Genomic DNA, 17,517 nt, shown 5'->3' with positions numbered 1-17,517 from the left:
CCGTGTGCAGCGTGCAAACCCTGACCCCGCATAGGGGAATCCTCTACTAAAAGTCCATGCTCCTTCCGGTTCCAAGGCCAGAACTCTCAGTTTGTGATTGTAATCTATCACAAGTGCCAAGCATCTTCCTTAAGACCCCCCCCTCTCTGCCTGAGCCTACAGCAGCGGTTCTCAACCTGTGGGTTGAGACCCCTTTGGGGGGGATCATGTGTCAGATATCCTACCTATCAGATATTTATGTTACGATTCATAACAGTGGCAGAATTATAGTTACGAAGTAGCATCTAAGTAATTTTATGGTTGGGGGTCACCACAACACGAGGAATTATATATGAAAGGGTCACAGCATTAGGAAGGCTGAGTAACACTGGTCTAGAGTGTCTGACCCAAAAGGTGGTGAGTTAGCCAAGGCCCAGGTTACAGCCTAACACACTGGTGGGCTACTCCACGTCCTCAAATATCACACACCTTGGGTGCATCAGGAGTCCCACTGTCTTGTACCCCAAGCAAAAAATTTGGCCTGGGGTATCTCCAGTCTTGCATATGTGGTTACAGGTCTTTTGGTTTTTCGAGACAGGCTTTCTCTGTAGCTTTGGAGCCTGTCCTGGAGCTAGCTCTTGTAGACCAGGCTGGCCTCGAACTCACAGAGATCTGCCTGCCTCTGTCTCCAGAGTGCTGGTATTAAAGGCGTGCGCCACCACCGCCCGGCCAGAGTGCTGGTATTAAAGGCATGCGCCACCACCGCCCGGCAGTGGTTACAGGTCTTGAGGTAGAATCAGGGGTCCCTCTCACGGAGTTCTTTCTAACCCATGGGAGCCACTCTGGGGCTGCTTGCACTTGCCTGACCCTGGCCTATTCTAAAGTTTTCCACGGAGGCCCAGTGTACCCCAAGTGCTGATGAACCTCAGTACTGCCCATGTCCTCCACCCCACTTTTTACCCTGTCAGTGGCAGCTCTTTTGCCTCCCACACTTCCATGGCACCCAACTACCATGCCATAATGTGGAGTGGGCAGAGGGCGGGTGGCTCAGTGGCAGCAAGCTGAGATCCCAGGCCCCTCTTTCACACCAGGCTGTCAGGTAACAGGGGAAGTCTCAGCTCCGCAGCCATGCCGTATCTCAGTCTGCAAGAACTAGCAGCAACAGCGCATCTGAGGTCCCCTGAGGCCGGCACCTGGGCTGTTCACACACTGCTGGCCTTTGGCTGCCCAACTCATTAGCCAGGAGGATTCCCCAGGCCAACGGAGCTCATTCATTTCTTCTCATGAGTTCTCGGCTGGGTGTGGTGGTGTACTCGCCATGAAAGGATTCTTTATAAATCTATTTCATTTGTGTGTGTTCGTGAACAGTGGTGGGTAGTTTTGCGCTGACCTCTGGGGGTGTTTGTCCCAGGGAAGTCAAGACAGTGGGCTTGGGGAGAAGGTACTGGACCAAAGCCAGGGCTGCAGTGGCAGCATGCTTCCTTGGGCAGCTGGAGCCACCAGAGGAAGCAGGGCCCAGAAGACTGTGGTTACAGATACATGGTCCCAGCACCCAGGAGGCAGAGGCAAGAGGATCATGAGCTCTGGGCCGGCTTGAACTATATAGCAAGCCCTGTCCCAGAATGAATGAATCCATTAACGAACACTCCAATGGATACTGGACCCTCTCGCTTACCCCTGGAACTGAAGTCCCCAAGTGGACACCCAGTATGGCTTTATTTTAGAAACTGAAGAAAACGGAAAAGCTTGTGCCTGCGGCTGCCGCTGATAACCAGTTTCCTGCCCTCTTAATTCGGAAACATTTTCTCCTGCCCCTTCACGCCTGCCTTGCTAGATGCGTGCTCTCTGCTTCAGCTGCAAAGCTATACGTTCCTTGATTCCTTCCCTGCCGAAGTGGAGCAGCCCTTGTTAGGTTTGTGCAGAGCCAGGCACGGACTACAGGAGGAGTCTTCACGTTGTGTGGCCTTCTCGCCGATTCTGCTTCCCTTCTCTGTCTATCCCTGTACAAAGTAGACCCCAGAAGCCAAGACCCCCCTGTTCTCCGCAGGCAGATCTGTCCCCACACTGTAACTGCCTCGTCACTGTCTGGGGTCCTGGCAGACTCTTCAGGAGTCCATTTTACTTGCGCGTGTTCTTGAACAGTGGAGGGTAGCTTTGTGCTGGCCTCCGGGAGTGTCTGTCCCAGGGAAGTCAAGACAGCGGGCTTGGGGAGAAGGTAGTGGGCTGCACCAGGGTTTCACTGGGCAGTCTAAGCGGCAGCATGCCTCCTTGGGCAGCTGGAGCCACCAGGGGACGCAGGTGTTTAGGGAAACTCAGCCCAGGAACCTGTGGCTACAGACACCTGGCGGACAGCTACACTCCCATCCCACACCTGTCTGCTCTCACCTACAGCTGCACATGTGTAAGAGTAAGCACAGGGATTGGTCCGTGACTTTGTAGAGGTCTGAGAGAGAAGGCGACGCTCTCAGGGGAGGCTACAGAACTCAGCATTAATCACGCCCCTCCCCCTGCCTCTGTACCCCACTCTCTTTCCTAATCTGGCCACATCTGGATATAACCTGCTACAATGTTTTTTCTTGAAATGGATACACATGCTCTACGGGCACACCCGCAAACACACACACCCGCAAACACACACACACACACACACACACACACACACACACACACACACACACACACACCCCTTCATACTTCACCAGAGTTGTTCATCACAGAAATTATCTGTAATACACAACAAGGGGAAGGACATGTTTTTGCTGCTAGCCAGGGACTCACGTCTGCAGAAAAGCCAGGCGAGGTCACTCGTTTATTAAACAGCAAGGATTAGTGCCTGCTGGATGGGGAGAGCCACACTGGCACCAACTGAGACTTTCTCCCCAAAGACAGAAGATTGTGAGATGTACAGAGGATCACCTTCCTCACGAAGAAGGCTGGCACAGCACCTCCTAGTGTTTGCTGGCCATTCCGTCTCTTGCTCGGAGATGGAGACCCTGGGTTCTGGAGCCACTGTTTTCTGGGAAAGCAAATGGGATGGATGAACGGAAGGCTTGGGCCTAGAGGACCTCTCTCTGGGACACTCGTGGGATAAGACTCCTGGGCTATGGCATCGACACTGCACCCCTTGTCTTTAGGCCAGAGACCTAAAAGACCCAAAAGACCTAAAAGGCCCAGCTGAACTTTCCTTGTACCAGGACATCCTCCACGGCTTTGGTCAGCATCTCAGATCTGTGTCTGGGCCTACGGCTCTCCACTCTCAGAGCCATGTGGACAACACAACCTCTCTGCCCTCTCAGACTTGAGTCCCAGTATGGAATGTATCGCTCTGCACCATGCCGGGGGACACGGGGAGGACAAGCTGAGTCTGTGTACCAAGAAGCTCATGCTATGGCTGGAAGATAACCAGACGGTTCCTGACACAGACCAGTGCTGCGGTGGCAGGGACACGGTGGCGGGTGGATGACAGCACCAGTGAAGAATGGCTGACCTCACAGCAAGAGGGGACCATCGGCAACATGGAGATTATGGCCTCACCTCAGAGGGAGGGTTTAAAGTCTGGGAGTGGTCCCCTGGAGGCTAGCACCAGGGCTAGGAAACTGTGCTGGATGGGGGAGTGTTCTTGGGCAGGGTCGTGCAGGAGCGGCTGCCACGTGGGACGCCACAGCTGCCACGGGGCTCCCAGAGCAGCTGTTTCCCTGGGTTTGGAAGAGGCACTTCTGTATCACAGCCCTCCATGTTACAGCGTAAGATGCCAAGTGGACATCTTGGCAAGGCTGAGCACAGTCAGTGTGTGTGCTGGGGAGTGATTCAGAGCTAAACCCACACTCATCCGGACGATGGGGCACCCGTTTCCACACTCGTCCTGATGACAGGGGCACACGTTTCCACACCCATCTGGATAACTGGGACACACACGTTTCCACACTTGTCTGCATGACGGGGCACACATTTTCACACTCGTCTGGATTACAGAAGTACATGTTTTCACACTTGTTTGGATGATGGGGCACACGTTTCTACGCTCATCTGGATGACAGGAGCACACATTTCTGAGCAGTGGCTGTTCAGGTCTCCCTGAGCCTTAGGATTAAGGGCAGCCCTCAAGGCCACCGCCGAGCCATGCCAGTGAGAATGTGGGAGACAGCCAGGTACACGCAAACCCTGTTCTGGCTTCGTCTGTGCCTCTTCCCTCAGCCAGGGTGGCTGCAGGGAAGGTCTGATAAGTTCACTTAGGCTTTTGATACAACACGTATTTTGGGATCAAAAGCCACATCTTCCCAAAAGAGATAAAAACCTCTGCTTGCCTCGACACCAGTGACACTGTACAATGACAGGGTAGGCAATTCCACCTAGGAACTGCTCTAGTGGGAAGAGAGCTCAACCACCTCTCCTTCCTGTTAACCCTACCAAACACCTAGCTTCTGCTTCCGGGTTCAGGTACTATTTCACACCCTCAGGGCCACAGCGCCTATCACATTTGACATTTTCCCCGACCGCTTTTGAAAGCACAGTGTGAGACTGGCTCCACGGTGGCACTGGATTTTGCCCCAGGAAGAAAGGGCGGACTGGCCCCTCCCTGGCCTCAGGGCTCCTGGGTCCCCCCAGGGTACTCTTCCTGACCACACTGTGAGTGTGGTCTTCCCTGAGATCCCCACTGTGGGCCTATCAGGGCTTCTGCCCTCCCCTCACCCCGCAACTGCCAGCTCTACTTCCTTCAGAGCAGGTGCTCTGTGAAAAGATTTGCAGAACAGATGGATGGATAGATGGTCCAATGCCGAAAGATGTTTGCGCAGAGCTCGGAGCTTCCCAGTGTTCCCTTTGGAGTGCGTTACCTAACGTGACCTTGCTTAGGAGCCTGTGATGGAGGGGTCGCACACCAACAGCCCCATATGGATCTCGGTCTCTGAGGTCTCCGCTGGCCCTGGTTCTGCTGAGATTCCAGGGACCCTCTATCTGCTTCCCTGACCTTCTGGCTCCTACTTTCCATACATCTCCCTTAGATGGGTATCCCACCCATCCTTCCTGAACAGGAGGCCCATCCAACAAAGACCCCAGACTTAGAGTTTCTAGTTCCCTCATCCACACGGGCAGGAGTCCCCAGGCTTCTCCCACTGCCGAGCCCTCCCTGCCCGAGATAATCACTTGCTACATATTCCGTTCCAGGCACGTGCTCATCCTGAGCCCTCTTCTCCCAGGTTCCTAGGCTCTTATGCCGTATTTTCTTCCTGATTCTCTAGCCCTCAACCGGTGTCTTTCCCTCCTGGTCCCTGTCCCGGTCCTCACTTATATTCTCTTTCTAGCCCCCCAGCCCCAGCCCTGTGCTCTCTGCCCCGCCTCATTCCATTCTCTCCTCATCATCCTGGCCCAGGACCCCTTTTCCAGTCCTTGTCGGCCCTGCCCGTGCCCTCTCCTCCTGGTCCCTATCTCACTACGTCTCTTACTGGTTCCTGGACCTCTGTCCCACTTTCCATGCCAGGGGAGTCTCTTCCCTTCAGGTTGCCCCTAGACTCTCCCTCTAGCGAGCATGGCAGCTTTTAGGCTGGCCTTCCCTGGGAGCTGTTACTCATCACCGAGCAGTCCCCTCCCACCCTTGGTCTGTCCCTTGTGACTTATGTTTGTTGTACATCAGTTTACATCTTCTCAAGTAGAAAGACAGCGTCCCCCATGCGAACAAACAGTAGACACCCGCAACCGAGGAGACCAACTTTAAATGTAATCAATTATTAAGATGCATTTCTGATACCCATTAATCACCAAACTCTGGTATCAAAGGTGGGGCTGTTGGCTTGCCGCTTTAATGAGAAGAGATTTATAGAGAACGCTGAGGAACAAAAGCTAAGCATTTGAAATGCTTCCTTATCACTTAGTACAGATGGGAGTACATTCCCGTGCTGCGGTGCAGTGAGGCTGGGATCTTCCCTCAAGCTCCGGCTCACATTCTGGAGCTGCCAGTGATGTCCTTGCTTAACTACCGCGGCACACCTTGTATGACACCCTGAGCACTTTCTCCAACACCAGCGTGGCGAGAAGGGAGCTGCTCTGCAAACCCCGGGCTGTTATTACTCCATGTGCCCAGACTTAAATTGTCTTACCCACACCGAACCAAACTACGCCCAGCTCTGAGGACTCACAAATCAGCCGCCGTGATCTCGACAGAAGCCCCTTGACAGTCATCTTCTATTCGTTTATGTAATATTCAAGGATGTAATTATAATAAGGACAACTGACATAAACACGCTTGGGACAAACACAGCTGACGCACAGGGGTGGGAAGACAAGTGTGCCGGGGTGCTGGAGGACTACCCGCCGTCCCGGAAAGGCATGCTTTACAGGGAAAACGGAGAACTCCCGTCCTCCGCTCGCCGGTCTCAATAAGGCTTGCAAATGATTTTGCATTTTATTTATCACAAACCCTGCAAGTGTCTGAAAATTGATAGAAAATGCAGGGTTTCCTGATTTGGCTTAGGAAAACATGACTCTGTTTGTGGGAATTTTGCAAAAAAAAGCAACAAGGCCCCGGCCAACGGAATAACCTTTTCAAGGTGCCCCCAAAAACCTCCCGAACTGCAAAACGGCAACAAGGCCTCCCTCCTTGCCAACCCCAAAGGCCCCCCCCCCCCCCTTCCCCCCCCGGCCCCCCGGCCCCCCCCGGCCCCCCGGCCCCCCCCGGCCCCCCGGCCGGCCCCGGCCCCGGCCCCGGCCCCCCCCCCCCCCCCCCCCCCCCCAAAAGCCAAAGAAAAAATAAAAACGAAAAGAAGGGGGAAAAAACCAACCCCGCCCCCAAAAAACCCCCAAACCAAACAAAAGCCCCGCCAAGGCCAAGCCCAACAAAAGGGCCCAATAAGGGCCCAACAAAAGAAGGGGAAAACAACAAAAAACCCTTCCCGGAACCCCCGGAACCCGGCCAACCAAAAGGCCAAACCTCCGGCCCAAAACAACCAACAAAGCCGGCCAAAAAAACCGGGAAAACCTCAACGGGAAAAACGAACAAAAAGAAAAGTGGCTAGGACTGAAGAGGTAAAGATGATGAATTTGACCTATAGAGGAGAAGGGGGGGGGGGAGAAAAAACAGCCAAGAGGTAGGGTCTTTAGTGAGAGCCACATTAAATGGTGTGCTGCCTGGGGAGTTGTGGCCTGGGGAAGCTTAACCGTTTGCTTAATAGGGTCCTTGGGCTGGGGAGACAACCTTTATGTCACTATACTGAACCTCTGCAAATTCCTGCCCTTGTCTGAGACATCCATAATCTAACCCTGCTTCCCGAAGCCCTTTTCTTCTCTTTGCTCTTTGGAATACAAGGTGCGCCTCCCATCTATCTACCTGCTTCCCTTTCTTCCTCGTTCTGCCCCACAACCCTCTTCTGGACCCATCTAAATTTACTCTTAGGTTTAGACTCAGTTCACATAGCCAGCGTGATGCTGGGATCCTCCTCAGGGCTGAGAAGGGCCCAGGAAAGTGCATTTTGTCAGTGTGAGATCCGCCTGTGGCTAGCTAGCTGCCTGGGGCCTTCGCCAACAATAGTCACTCCTGTGAGCGTCCGTACCTGCAGTTACTCCCAAACCTTGGTGAACAATCTTGGTGAGGTCCTTAAGAGGCAGAGTCTAGCTTGGCATAGTAGTACACAATCCCCGCACCGGAAGTCAGAGGCGGATGGCTCTCTGAATTTGAGGCCAGTCTGGTCTACATAGCCAGTTCCAGGACAGCCAGGGCTTCATAGAAAAACCCTGTCTCAAAGAAACAGAACCAAACTAAAACAAAAAAAAAAAAAAGGGGGCTGAGTGGAGCGTTCTTATACTATGATGAGCAGAAGAAGAACACCGAAAAGGAACTTGCAGGGAGAAGGGGTGGGGTTCAGGACAGCATTGGGGAAAAGGTAGGTACTATGAAGTTCCAGTCATGGAGGGACACTGGCCTGACCACACGGGCAGCTTAGGAGGGGGAAGAGCTCCATCCACCACTGTCCACTCTGAGGAAGAGGCAGATCAACACAAGTATTTCCAAAGAAGAGGGCTCCAGGGCCCTGCTGCAGATGCCCACGACTGTAGCACACCAGCACGCGACAGTGTGGCCACATGACCAAGCGTTCCTGGGAGTACTATGGCCGTGCACACCATGCTCAGTGGACTTTCCGGTTACTGCCTTTCTAATGGGGCACCTCAGGCTAGGACTGGGCCCCTCTGTTATCCTTCTATCTATAACCTGGTTATTGAGCTTAATCTGCTTAGTCTGTCACCTGGACAGCAGCAGTGACCTCACAGGGGCCCTTGCTGTCACCCATGTCCTTAGTGCTCCACCAGCAGCTAAGGGTTTCTTATCGGACATACGGCAACTGGTGTCTCCCTGCTGTGCTTCTTAAAGCCGTCTTTCTGTCTCTTGCCATTCTAGTTCGGAGCCGGGGTTGCGGTCTTGCCAGGGCCCAGGGGCTCTGCTGTGGCACACTCTTCACCTGCCTCCCCGCTCCCACTCCCTCCTTTGTTCATCTCCCCAGTGATCTCTATCACAAAGGGATCCCTCTCAACTGAGGACAGCTGTGCCCCCCATCTCTTCTCTGTCTAAGCCTGTGGAATTTTGTTCAGAGATATCTTCCATCCGATGGTTCAGATGTCTCTTCCTTACAAGCAAAACCAACCACCCTGACCCAAATATACAAGTCTAACCTCACAGTACCGTTTCTTTCCATGACAACATGTCACCGCATAGATCGCGTATAGTGGGTGCTAAGCCCTTTCTGAATCATGATCAATGACGTAACCGGCACGAAATGACTGAGCTAGGGATGGGAGAAGGGACATCTCCTTCCCCTGGATGGCAATGCTGCCCTGCTGAGGAGTGACCAGGTTTATAGTCTGGGACATCCTTTATCCTGTATATTTTGGGGGGCTGGGTTTCTGTTGCCGCCTTCCTTATATACACTCCAAGCTGTTCTGAAGTCCCCCACCCCCGCAATGGGCCTGTTCTCCCATCTTTAGCACTGACCTTCTTCCTGTGCCAGTGACAGAGACATCTCTAAGCCCTAGAGGCTAAGGGCCGGGGGCTGTAATGTATTCTGACCCAGAACGTACCTATAATCTGATACCAAGGATGTGTGTGTGTGTGTGTGTGTGTGTGTGTGTGTGTGTGTGATCCAAGGAACCCCAAGAGCTGGGGCAGGGAGGAGGATGCTGGTATATAATTGGGAGGCTTCCTGGAAAAGGCAGGTGGAATCGGGGGAACAGGAGTGGCCCCATCAATGCCTCTGTGCAGTCCCAGCCACAGGGCAGGGCAAGCTGGCTGTGTGTGTGTGTGTGTGTGTGTGTGTGTGTGTGTGTGTGTGTGGTGTTATCGCAGAGGAAATCGATGCCTGGCACCAGCCCAGTGTTTAAGGGAAATGAATAGATTTTGGCTGAGGACAAAGAGAGTTTGATTAATCAGAAATTGGATAATAGAGGCAACACTCTAATTATTTTTCTTCCCAGCATTTATCAAGAAATATGTTTGCAGTGCATATCAGAGGTAACAGAGTGGGTGAGGGGGCAGCTCTGCTGCAGTGAATGTCTGGCTGAGGGGCAGACCATCTGCACCTACACGCATGGCAGGGATGGACATGAGGATCCTGGATGCAGGTCCACAGGGCAATTGGAGGCAAGGGGCCAGGCGAACAGGTCTGAGCATGTGCATGACCGGGGCAACTAAGACCCTGAGGACACACCATGTAGAATGGAACTGGGGGAGGAGGCACAGCGCCAGGCGTTTGTCAGCACAAACCCCCACACTCACATACAGACTAATGTTAACCTGTCCCAGAGGTCCCCTTTCACCTGGCTCTGCCTACCCAACCCCAGTATGGATGCAGATCAGAAGGGCACACACTACCACTTCAGGTCAAGCTATTTCTCATGGAGGTCTAGGACCCGCTGAAGCCAGGTTGTTAAAAGGTTGTTAGGTCTATCTTGCCAACCCTCATCTAGGAGGACCTTCGCGGGCTCCCCCAGCAGCTAGGGTTTTTTTTTCTCCCACTTTCACCCTGGTGGACCACTCCATGGGTCAGGTTGGGACACTGAGTCTCTCAGAGTCTAGGGCTCACACACCTTGTCATGCTCCGGTCACTCTGCCTCCTTCTTCCACGTTATCCCTACTCCTGCAATACCTCCTGTGGAAACCCGTAGTTTAGTGCTCTCTTCCCACGATAACCCGGTCCACTCAAACAGGCGGGCTTTTTAGGGTTCCACACAGGAAAGAGATTTATGCCCGAGAGGAGCTTGGCCTTGCTAAGTGGCCTCTCTGATCCACTAGCTCATTCATTCATTCGCACGGTCCACACAGTGAGGCTGGTATGGGGCAGGGAGGGAGGCAAGACATCACTGGACAGAAGGGACAGTCAACAACAGTGGCCCAGCTGCTTCTGAGACTCCAGATGCCAGTGACAGGAACGTTGAGAGTGAGGAGTCCTTCCCTGTGTGCATGTGCTTGTGTGCTCCTGCATGCACATGCGCGTGGGGGAAGGGGTCAGGGCCACATCCCCAAGTAAGGAGATAGGGGATGAGCCAAAGCTGCTGGGCAACAGGCAGGCTGTAACAGCCGGCTGGCTAGCTGCCAGCAGGCACCTTTCCACCCTGCCCGGTGAACTTCTTAAGGATTATCACTAGCCAACCGTGACTGTTTCCCTCTGAACTATGACACGGCCTTAGAGTCCTCTTCATCACAGCATGCTTTAGGTGGCCACGCTAAATCTGGAATAAGAAACGAAAACTTTCCGTACCCTCCACTCAGCCCAGAGTCTCTGATTTAAAAACGGGGAGGGGGGGTGGTACGGTAGCTCAGCTGTAGAGGGTTTGTCTGTGTGTGCAAAGTACCTCAAGTACTGCAAAAATTAAACAAAACAGTGAGCAAATAAAATAATAAAGATGGGGGAAATTCAGGTAGGGTAAGGGGAGAGGCCAAGAGTGTCTCAGGACACTCTTGCGAGCAGCCCTGCTGACCTGACCTGATAGGCTGTTTTCAGATCTGGGACCACTTAGCCACTGACTGTGTCACTTTCCTTCCATCGGGATCTTGTTTCGTCCCCCTAGGGCAGTTTCCCACGATTCACCTCTCCTGCGCCACTTCCGTGTAAATTCCGCTTCCTCGTTTAATCAGGGTCCCACTGAGGCACACCACATCACCAAGGGGCCAGGTGTCAGTCTGAGGTGTCTGACCCAGCCTCAGCAGCCAAGCAACTGACCGGTGTCTGTCTGGCACGTGAACCACGGCCAGGTCTGACGGGGCCCATCTGGTCGTTTGTGATAGGTTTTCATCTCTCTTCAGAGCAAAGGGCTAAGCCGGGGCTACCATTCTTCACACCAGTTAGCACATGCCAACCCTCTGCAAGAACGGGACTCAAAGGGACGGACTGAGGTACAAAGACTTACTGGGGGGCGTTCCCCAAGAACAGATTTCCTGGGAGTTATTCTTCTCATAGGCGGGCGCCAAAAATGTCCAAGCCTCACACCTCTTTCATTCAGACCCGGGAAACAATAAACAGCAAATAAAGGAAATAAATAGGTCAGACTGTGGTGACTGGCAAGGGGGGGGGAGAAGTGGGAGGGGCACGGACGCACGCCTGGGACGTGAATAAGGTTATAGTGAGGCCCCAGACAGACTCAAGCAAGCATGGGGTCAGAGATATGAAAATTCTCTCAGTGTGTGGCCCTGTGTGAAAGCCAGAGCAACTGCAAGGCCCATTCTGCCCTGTGGAGAAACCTGGCCCGCAATGCCGATGCCAGGAATGGAGCAACCCTGCAGTTAGAGGAGGGCAACCCACTTCAGGCAGGATCTGAGACAGCGGGAAGATGACGGGTGAGGCCAGCTTCCACACTGAGTGCCCAACCTGGCAGCGGACCCTCAGCTCTCTACAGTTAGCCTACAAGGAACCTCACAGTCTGCTTACTCCTCTCATCCCTTTAGAGAAAAGGAAAATGTGGCCCAAAGAGGTAAAAGGGCTAAGGAAATAAGCCCAGTCTGGATGGGAAATGCCCAGGCTTGCTGCAACCCACTGCTCTGGCTGGAGCACAGGCCAGGGCCTGAGAGCTTGCAGAGGGTCCATCCCTGGCTCAAGGCACACGGGTCCAGCCAGGTAGCTTCCAGCATGCTTCCTGTGGCCTACTGGGGGATAAAGCCAGTCTACAGAGGAGGAAGCTGAGCTATCCCCAGGCTGCTGAGACCTTCCAGGTTCCTTAATGCCCTTCCTAAGCCTGGTTTGTCAAGGGCAGTGGCTTTCAGGGTCTACTGAGGCACTGAAGACCCCCCCCCCCACCGCTACACCCATCAGGTCTCAGGTCTCCTCAACTAAAACTGAGGTAGAAACAGGATCCTCCACCACTGTGAGGAGATAACAAACATCGCCTGACCCCTGGGAGGCATCTGGCTGTGAAATACAGGGTAGTTTTGGTAAGTCCTCCTTGGGGACGTCCATGTCTGGGCTCTAGGGAAACATGAACATCAGTCCACATCCCTCCGACCCAACTCAGCAAAGGACCATGACACCTGTGGCGCACAGGGACATCCTCTCTGAGGGATCAGGATTCAGGCCAGGCCCATCCAGGAATCCTGTCCTGGTGGTTCTCCATCCTAGGAGCAGGGGTCTCTCTCTCTCAAAAGGCCTGCTTTGACCACAGCCTACCCCAGCATGGCCATGGCCACACGAGCCCTGGGGACAGGATGTACCTCTAGTTGGATTCTGCTAGAAGGAACGTTGAGGTTGACACCGGAAGGCCCCTCCCCGCACTGTGGCTTTTGACAGTCTAGCTTCCTAGCACTTCTTGATGGGTTCTCCAGGGACATCGCTAAAAGAGACGTATACCTTAATTTAGAAGTGAATAACTCAAAACTCTGTGATGTAGCAGGCTTCGGTGGAGAGAGAGAGAGAGAAAAAAAAAAAAAACTCACGGCAGCCACTGTACGAAGCTGCCAGCCACACCTGCCCCGTGTCTGGCTCCAAGATGTACCTCCCGCTACCTGCCATCTTGAGTGGTTACTGGCCACCTGGGATGAAGACGAAGGGGGAAGAAATGATAACGGACAGGGAACAAGTTTTAATGAGTGGCTCTGGGATCCCTAGCCAGGAGATGAAAGGCAAGATCACAGGCTAGTCCTGACTGACCCCACACAGCCAATCTCCCCACTCAGGGGAAGGAAGAAAGGAGCGGAGGGAGGGCAGCGGGCACGCCACAGGACAACTTGTTAGGCCTCCTTCTCTGCCCACAGCAACCCAAGCACCGCTCCTACAGTCTCCATAAGTAGGCCGGCTTCACAGGCATACACATAGGTGGCTATACAGGGTCCTTAGTCAAGCCTGATGCTGAGCTGTGGCCATTTTGAAATGCTTACTAATTTCTTACCAAACCCCAATCAGTAGTGTAGCCAGGGCGTCCTACGGCGCTCAACCCCACTGTTGAATACAGGGCAACTCCCCTGATTTGGGAGGTGATGGTATGCTGTGGATATGTTTATTGCCATTGGTTAATAAAGTAACTGCTTTCGGCCAATGGCTTTACAGAATATAGCTAGGCTGGAAAAGATATCTATCTATCTATCTATCTATCTATCTATCTATCTATCTATCTATCTATCTATCTATCTATCTATCTAGAGAGTAGATGGAGTCAAGGGAGAAACCATGTAGCTGCCGCAAAGGTAAACCATGACTCTCGTGGTAAAATATAAAATAATGGAAATGAGTTAATTTAAGATATAAAAGTTAGCTAGAAATACGCTTAAGCTAGTGGCCAAACAGTACTGCAATTAATATAGTTTCTGTGTGATTATTTCGGGTCTGGACGGCTGGGAAACGAACAAGTGGTCTCTGCCTACACCCCCTACCCCATATCCTGGAATGCCTTCTTCAGTCTCCTGAAGGACCATCCCAAGGGTGTTCCCACCTAACCAGTTTGTCAATTCTCCCGCCTCACCCTTATCCTCTCGGGTCCGATCCACCTTGGGTCTTCAGCGACCTCACCGGCCCACAGCTTCCTGGACACTTCGATGCCAAGGACTCCACCGACTCTAGCTCTGACCACGACCTGGTCAATACCTGCCCCCCGAGTCTCATCAGATTCCCAGGTCTCTTCCTCTTGCAGGGGTCTTGGTGAGCCTCCTTCCTTAGCCGGGCCAGCGGGATCCTTCTAGTGGCTCAGATAAAACCCCAGAGCTCCTGACTCACACCCTTCTCCAGTCCCTCGCCTGAGATACTGCGTCGCCCCCAGTGGCCTCAGGGTCTCATCCCAGCCCTGTTGTACATCTACTTTTCTTCTACTTAAGAGAATCGCTCTTCGGTAGTGGGGATGGGACCAAGGGCTTCCCCGTTTGAAGATTCTCTCCCGCTTAGAGCTATACACGCAGCAGAGCAGAGCAGCTTTAAACACTGCAACTGTTCCAGATCTTCCTCTGTTCTACCCTAATCTGGTCCTTGGACTCACTGGAGTGTGAGCCTTACCCGGCCCAGTTTTAAGACCCTACCCATATGCTTGCATTGGGTTCCGGCCACCTGTTCTTTTCTTTCACGTGTACATATGAACATGTTTATGTATGGCGTGCATACACACACGTACACGTACATGTACACATACATACATGTGGAGGGCATCTCTCTGGGTGTTGTACACCCTGTTTTTTGAGAAGGTCTCTCATGGGCTTGGGTTTTGCCTGGTTAGGCTACACTGGCTGGCTAGCTAGCCCCAGGGACTTGCCTGTTTCTAGTCCTCATGCCCAACCCTGGAATTAGAAGGATGCACCTCGCCACGTGGTTTTGTTATGTGGGTCCTGGGGATGGAACTCTGGCCCTCATGCTTGAGTGGCAAGGGCTTCACTGACTGAGCCATCTTCCCCCAGCTTTGAACTTTGAACTTCTGAGACAAGGTCTTGCTATATAGCCAAGGCTGGCCTCAAACTCGCCACCATCTTGCCTCTTCTCTTGCGCTTCTCCTCCAGTGTGGATATATTAAAATGGACGTTTGATGTGGGGACCACGGACAGCACTGTCAGGTCTTTACCGATGAGGACGAGAAGGCTCAGGGGAGATGGGTCTGAACTATAGGCAACAGGACCAGGGCCTGTCTGTCTCCATGGCTTCTGAAGCCTACAGCGGAGTTCTTGTTTAATGGCTCTCAGTCATTGAAAGCCTTGGTGCTCCTGGGCCCTCCTTAGGCTACATAGAGTACAGCGTGGCCCCTGCCTGCCTGGAGCAAACGTTTGAACTTTTGGAGTCTGTCTGGAACACTTTTTCTTTTTTTCAAATCATGTTCCTCACAGGCTGCCCCAGGCTCGGACACCCTAGGTTTCCTTCCTAGGGGCTTTGGGAGACCAGTGGGCTATCTGCTTCCTCCAGAGTTTCCACGAGCAAAGCCACAGTCAGCAGCAGCTAACTCACCTCTGCAGATACCCAGCACTTTTGGTCTTGAAGTGGCAAAGGCATGCTCTGTCCTTGCCTCCAAGAGAGGAAGCACAGACGTCTGCCTGCGTGCACACATGCACGCATACAAGCACACTGTCATCCAGGTTCACATACCACACTACTGAGTAGCTAGACTGAGGAGACATTCTCAAACTATCTGCAAGAAGACACCCTCTCCCAGCAGCCTCCGTGCAGGGGCCTCCTGGCAGTGATGTCTGTGTCCGGCCACCCAGAACTGCTGGACTCTCCATAGGATCTCCTGAGGGGCAGACTGAGACTCTTTTCTTTTCTTTCTTTTTTCCTTCTTCTTTTTAAAAAAATCTGTAGAGGCCAAAAGGTCTAGGAGGTTGGAAACAGAAGAAAGAATCTATTCTCTATGCTTCAAACCCTGAGTTCCATAGCAGGTTCCTGGAATGGGTCAGGGCAGGAGGGACAGATCATGTACTCCATGAGGGCAGGCAGGCTGTGTTCTTGCTGCGGCACCCTGAGCCTCAGCCAACACCCCGTGTGTGTGTGTGTGTGTGTGTGTGTGTGTGTGTGTGTGTGTGTGTATCTTTCATGGTGGGCACACTACCAAGATGAGTAAGAACAAGGTCTTTCAGATAGAAAACCAAACCAAAAAAAACATCTCTGGGAACAAGAGAGCAGATCTAGGGCAGAAGGTGATGCCATCGGCCTCCTAAGGGGGAAGAACCGTGTCTACTCACAACCAGCCTCACAGAAAAGCGTCTGGTAGAGGAGTACCCGGGAAGAATTCCATAGCGAATGCCGGCATCTCTTCCCGTCTAGAGGGGAAGGCAAACGGAAGGGGGCCCCTCTGTAGCTTCCTGGGTCCCTCAATGGTCCGTACTGTACCATTGCTTTTCATCCTCCCCAACTCCAGACAGGTGACTTCATCTTGGCTAAGAGGGGGGCTGGGTGGGTTGGTTACCCAGAGCCCTGGCTCTACCAGAGACAAGGTGCGTTGTTAGGGCAGACCCGGGTGGCCAGGAGCCCTCTCTGCTCTCTGAAGTTCTTTCTGTAACACAACTCAGGTCCAGGGGGTGGTCAGAGAGCCATTCCCTTGTAGAGACCCGGAGGCTGTAGGCTCCACTGAGACAGCCTGACAACGGTGTGTGGCCATGGCGTCTCTGTCCACTTCCCTTCACGTGCGTCTCTGGCCTTTTACCCACCTCTCCCTCACACCTCTGACTCTCCCCGCCTCACACCCTGGGCTCCCACCCAACCCGGCAGCCTCAGCAACCAACTCTCCGTTCATTCTCTCCCCTCTGCCCACATTGCTCATTCTGACTGTGCCCGTGTCCTTCAAGCTCCAGTTCAAATGTCACATTGCCCACAGGCAGGTCTGACCTAAGCTTAGGGGAATCTCTCTCAGGCCCCTCCCAAGCCCCCTGTACCACACCGAGGGCCTAGTTATCACAGCACAGCCATATTTCTCCCATAGGAAGGCGAATCAGTCCTGGGAGGGCAGGCCCAGTCCACTCCCACCCTTCCACCTCAGCACCGGGCCCTGGGGGAGCCAGCACTCAGTAAATGTTTGCTTAATTGAATCTGGCCAAGCAGCTTCCTCTAGTCCAGGGCCAGGTTAGCAGAACTAGATGATTCCTAGTGCAGGGAAAACCACTTGGGCAGAAAAAGAGTCTGTCAGGGCTCAGGTGTCTTGCCCCAAACCCCTCCCCAGACAAGGCGACCTCGGTTACCAGGCTGGTCCCTCCACCCTGAGACTCAGACTCCAGGGAACCCTGGTCTCACTTGGCACCGCTTTCCCATCCTCCTCTCTGTAACAGGATCCCCAATTCCCGGCCTAGGCAGATTCCTGCCATCCTCATCCAGACAGGCTCAGCACCTCCCTAAAGGCAGAGCCCCCATATATCCACCGCAGGATCCCCAGCAGAGGCCCTCACACCCTTCCCCAAACACCCCACCGCCTTTTAAGGGAAAAAATATTGAGCCAGGAACACATTACAATCGCAGCAGGTCGATACTCATCTCTGGCTCCAAATGCCTCCAAGGAACCTGCTCCATTGCAAGAGCGATGACCGAGAAGAGCGAGCTGTTGTACCCGGGCCTCAGGGCCCTCTCTTCCCTTTCTATCAAGGCCAAACGCCGGAGCTCCTGACACCTGCGGCTGCCT

The 17,517-nt window shown here is 53.3% G+C and overlaps 2 protein-coding genes across 4 annotated transcripts in view; one reads left to right on the top strand and one right to left on the bottom strand.

Moving 5' to 3' along the window:
* Rsph14 (radial spoke head 14 homolog) overlaps positions 1-17,517 on the top strand; it is a 111,243-nt gene that overhangs the window by 47,805 nt on the left and 45,921 nt on the right. The window lies entirely within an intron of this gene.
* Positions 1-17,517, bottom strand: part of Gnaz (G protein subunit alpha z) — a 50,425-nt gene that overhangs the window by 32,269 nt on the left and 639 nt on the right. The window lies entirely within an intron of this gene.

Source organism: Microtus ochrogaster, linkage group LG2 (genome assembly GCF_000317375.1).
Source record: "Microtus ochrogaster isolate Prairie Vole_2 linkage group LG2, MicOch1.0, whole genome shotgun sequence".
In the NCBI taxonomy this organism is placed as follows: Eukaryota; Metazoa; Chordata; class Mammalia; order Rodentia; family Cricetidae; genus Microtus; species Microtus ochrogaster.
Note: the sequence above shows the minus strand (reverse complement) of the source record. Positions and strands in the feature narration are given on the sequence as shown.